Source organism: Dreissena polymorpha, chromosome 1 (assembly GCF_020536995.1).
Source record: "Dreissena polymorpha isolate Duluth1 chromosome 1, UMN_Dpol_1.0, whole genome shotgun sequence".
NCBI lineage: Eukaryota > Metazoa > Mollusca > Bivalvia > Myida > Dreissenidae > Dreissena > Dreissena polymorpha.
The window spans coordinates 75,147,005-75,152,824 of record NC_068355.1 but is presented as its reverse complement, the minus strand read 5'-3'; positions in this window follow the sequence as shown (position 1 = coordinate 75,152,824).

The following is a 5,820-nucleotide window of genomic DNA, read 5'->3' as shown; positions in this document are numbered from 1 at the left end:
CACGAGCTTGACATTCGTGATCGATTTGTATAACCTTTTTTACAATCGCTTAAAGCTTATTTGTACACGATAGCAAAAATGTTAAATTAATGTTTATAATTTAAAATCAATACTGCATCATTCTAACATACCTGTTTTATACAATATGTATCTACCTAATATTCCATAAACAGCAAAATTATATGTATTTATTTTAACCGGAAGCAATCGTTTGTAAAATTGTTAATGTATGCGTTCACCATCAGCGTGCATTGCGAAACCTCATACTTATGTAGCGTTATTTGACCCTTTCCAACTTACAAGCAAAGTTGAAATAGGAATGTGCAAACATCATACAACCGAGTCACTCGCAGTCTGTTCTGGTTTTATGCTATTTGCTTCTCGTCAGTGTTAACGAGTGTAAAATGAAGCCTTAGTCTAATGTAATATATACATAATTTATCTAAATGTGATTTGACTTCAACAGTGACTTGCCTGAAATAACCATTTCATCCGCAAATAGTGATGAAATCAACACAATGCCATCTATACTCAAACCAGAGTTAATGTTAAATCGTAGGTAAAATTGAAGGTCTTCAACAGATAAAAAAAATCGGCGACATTACCTCCCCTTGCCTCAATTGAACCGCCTAAATTGACCAATTTATGCCCAGCGTCTAGAAAAAAATGCCTTGGCAAACAGCGTAGACCCAGATGAGACGCCGCATGATGCGGCGTCTCATCAGGGTCTGCGCTGTTTGTTTAAAGGAATTTCTGTAAAAATATATTCTAAATATAGAAATAAATATACTAGACATCCTGGAAATAAATTTATCCAATTTAGAAGGATGGGAGAGTCCACTAGGCATAAATGGGTTAACATTCGCATATATATCTCTCCTGTCACTATTCCTAGCAATTTACCTGTTATTAACAACTGTCGTCATCGATGTTTAAGGAACATATCATATGTTATGAATCAGTTAAATCTTTGTTAACTTCTACCATTACATAATTTTTATTATCATTATCATCCATGTCATCGAATGTGTTATTTTGCAAGTGGCTAAACAGCAATTGTAATGTTTTAGAGCTTATAAATGCTGTTGGTGTTATTGTTGTATACCAGATTTAAACATGTTCAAGCATGATTCATTGCAGTATTTTATCAAAACATGTTATCATATCGACGTATTTAACTGATGTACAGTTTGGTTTTCGGCCTGTTGTTAGCTCTGTGGATTATTTGCATACCTCAAGTATTTGATATAAGTGTACAACATATTGACTACTCAAGTAGAACTTCAGTTAACAAAGCATTAAACAGACTTACTAAAATTATTCGCAGTTATGCTGACACGTTATTTTCTTAAACGTGTGTTTATAAAAAAAATGGTTTCATTCTGAATGCACGAACGCAAAACCATCATTATTTGGTTGCTTTGAATACCTTTTGAATAGAAAACAGAAAAAAGCTAAGTGAAATAAAACGAGTTTAAAGATACTTTTACGGAAAGAGAAAATGCATTTAAAGATAAATAGGGCCGCGCGAGTTATGCGATCTTAAAATACATTAAACCAAACAGTTCTTGGAATAATTTGTGTAAACATGTTCTTAAAAACTATATACTTATTGTGAACAATGGGGCTGAGAAGTAAATACCGAGAAGGCAAAAACTAGTGTCCTTAAAAGACGAGGCCTAATAGAATTACCGAGAAATGGTCTTACAATACCGGTAATGTAGAATTAAGAAATCTTGGTGTTTTCAACTATCTCGGAGTAGTATTAAATTACAAAGGGGGTTTTAAGCTAAATAGTAAGCTTGTGATAGGAAAGGCAGTAAATGCACAAACCGGTTGTTACTAAATATAAATAAATATGACGTCACTCCTCGTATTGCTTTGCAGCTGATCGACGCCTTTGTATCTGTATCCACGACATTAAATTAGTCGTGTTCGGATTGGAGATTTTGTAAATCAAATTTTATCGAACGGGTACACCTGCAATATTTACAATCATTATTAGGTGTTAAAATGTACTTGTACTGCACCTGTTTATTCAGAGTAAGGACGGTGTACTATATAGAGAATAATAGGTTAGTGTTGATTATAGACACTAATCTATTATTCTATTTATCCCACTTTTTATTTTGTAAACCTTTTTGTTTAAACAAAATTAGTTTGACTGGATAATGTTGCTGGATTTATGACGCCATTTCGTCGAAATATTGACGTCATTTTCTGCCGTTGATTATAGATGATATTTAATCAACGGGGCTTTAATCAACCGAATTCGCTGTAAAAATGGGATAAATATATTTTACAATATGTTAACATAATGTAATTTTGGATACATATGTTGTTTTCACGGAATGTGGTTATTACAACAGCATATGAAACATCACTAGATTTATACGAGAAAGTATACAAGTACAGGGTTTCGATGAGTCATACACTTTTAAATGTTTATTGTTAAAGCGAAGTTTAGGCAAATCCCATCCACCGTGAAAACTATTTTCCGATAACGACCGCGCGCGAGTTCTTATCAACATAATTTTTCGAGCCTGTCACCGCGATTCACCATGGCGTGACGAAAGTATTTGTCACGCTGGGCTTAATCACGGTGATACGTGGCGGAAGGCTGAAATCGCGCTAGACGTACTCAGGGCCGTTTATCAAGGGCGCCGTCTTTTTTATTGAGATTGAGTAATAAATGAGCAAATGCTACTTCCGAGTTGGCGCTCAGGCCCGCATGTTTTGAAAGTTAACGGACACTTTAACTGGATTATTTGTTTTTCAACATAGTTCGCATTATATTAAAAAATCGGCCAATGTAGTGCGATTCAGCGAAAATAAATTCATCCAAAAATGAACAGAAACATGCAAAAGAGACGTAGATAACATAGATGCATACAATCACAATCCATACGGAAACGTGAGGACCTTTATAAGTTGTGGCATTGCAGAATTCTTTAAAGCAATAAGATGTCTTTTAACTGTGTGACGAGCACATTCCCAACAAATAAAATCGCTCATTACATAAAACGATTGCTTTGCACGTGTGCAAGTTAATGCAATCACTATCACATCGGTTTCTAGCCGATATAATAGATAAATTTGTATTTTAAAAAAGAGATGGAACCAATGCCAAGGAGTTGGCTCCAAAGAACATTAATAGCGATTTTAAAGTTACATTTTATGTAATGGTTTCTATTATGTTTACAGTACTTATATTTATTTTGTAAGTTGACTACTTCAACACATTTGAGTCGCCTGCTTTATTTATTTTGTAAGCTGACTACTTCAACACATTTGAGTCGCCTGCTTTTTTTATTATAAAAAGTTGTTTTCTCATAATGCCTTGATGGATTTAAACGTTCGTCTTTGTATAGTAAGACCGATTAACAAGTATAATACAAAAAAGTTAAAGGGAAAAGACCGAGCTATCTTCATTTTTTAAAGTTGATAGTTGGGACAAAAAGGTATATGAGCCTAATTAAGATTCGTTGACCTTGGCCTTTTAGTAAATTTAAGGAACACAAGCAATCGATTCAAAAAGATTATAATCTTATATTTATTTCGTGAATTATCACACTTTATACAAAAATTGCTGTCGATGAACTATTTTGATAATGTTGAGAATTTAGTTATTGGTTTTATTGAGTATTACGAATTTTTGGTATATATGGTACAATATGTTTTTTTCAGGTTGGTGACTTCTCAATCGAGTTGAAAACTTTTATATTTAAATTTTATTTTTACATATTATAGAATGTGTTAAGTTTCTGTAAAGATTTGAACCTTCGTATGCACGTTGAAAAATTAAGTTAATATAACAAATAATATTTTATCCCACTGTTACTGCGAATTCGGTTGATTAAAGCCCCGTTGATTAAATATCATCTTAGATTGGTTACGACCCCTTATCCAGCGTTACTCTCTATATATTATAGTCAACGAAGTCAACGGTTATATTCAACGGGGGACCAGTTAAATATCATCTATAATCAACGGCAGGAAATGACGTCAATATTTCGACGAAATGACGTCATAAATCCAGCGAAATTATCCAGTCAAACTAATTTTGTTTAAACAAACAGGTTTACAAAATAAAAAGAGGGATAAAGAGAATAATAGATTAGTGTTGATTATAGATCAGGTTTATCATCTTAACTTTGATTATACATGTACTTTCGTCACAAAAACAATCGACTTGAAACACAACAGAGCTACTGGTAGCATCTAAGGATATACGCCTGTACTTTGATGTAGAGGGCTGATTGTCATCATCATCATCATCATCAACATCATCATCATCATCATCATCATCATCATCATCATCATCAGCATCAGCATCAGCATCATCATCAGCATCATAATCATCATCATCATCATCATCAAACATCACCTGTGTATTCCATGTTTTTCAAAATCCAATTTTGCGAGCAGATTACTAGTAAAGTGTTCTGGTCTATGTTTTGAGGATTTGTATGTTGTTTTTGCTACATCTTTAAGTTTTTGGAAACAATAATCTGTTAGTAAATGAACCTCTTCCTTTACTGTTCTTTCAAAATGAACAGTACATATTTCATCCTTATGAATCGTTTGGCTAGATTTCAAGTTTTATGATTGTTTTAGGTTAATAGGCTTTTCCATAATAATTTCTTAAAAGAGGCAATTTTGAGAATTTCTGCCACCTTACATGCACAAGCACTATATTAATACTACTAAACTTCACTTTTAAAAGACACAATATACCTAAATACCTAGATTTCTTTTATTGAAAATTTTCTTAATTGAAAGCCATATAAAGAATAAAATAGTACACATAGCTAGGATTTCATTTGTTCTAGTAGAATTCCTCTTTAGACTGTATATAATGTACTCGCAAGATTAATAACACATAGAAAACAACTTTTAATAATATAATTGTATATTTTAATAATTTCGCAAACGATTCACAGTATTGTCAAAATAAAACGGTGTAAACTTTTGCTCATAATATTTTGTTCCTCTCTTATTCACAGTCTATGTTCAAATGAAAACTGCTATGGAATATGTTGTCTGCTTTATTACAAGGAGAAACATCAATGCCATTTTCTTGGATAAACAGAGAGAGCTATATAAATGTGAACATAATAATAACACTAGAAAACATATATTTATAGAGCCAATTGAGCACATTTATCAACACAGACTAAGGTGTGATAATTTTACTGGCATTTCCAGCAGTACAAACCCTGCAGTATGAAAACCTTACAGTTGATATAATATCATATGTTGGCTTAATTATGACTCATTTTTGAAAAATACATAAAGATGTATTTCTGATCTACCAAAATGGATCAAATAATAACGAAATCAATTCCAATTACCTTTTCATGACATTTTGAAAGTCAAAACTTTGGTTTCGTCTGTAGAAAATAAATAAAATGAACGGATCCAAACAAAGGGACGTACTTTTTTGTAAAAAGAGTTGATATTTTACCAGGTTTTTCGAAGAAAAAACTGGTTATTAAATTGGCGAATGTCGGCGGGCGGGCTGGCGGGCGGTCGGAACAAGCTTGTCCGGGCCATTACTCTGTCGTTTATTGTCAGATTTTAAAATCATTTGGCACATTTGTTCACCATCATTAGACGGTGTGTCGCGCGAAAGAATTACGACGATATCTCTAAGGTCAAGGTCACAATTTGACTTTGAAGGTCAAAAATGGCCATAAATGAGGTTGTCTGGGACATAACTTTGTTGTTTATTGTCAGATTTTAAAATCATTTGGCACATTTGTTCACCATCATTAGACGATGTGTCGCGCGAAAGAATTACGTCGATATCTCCAAGGT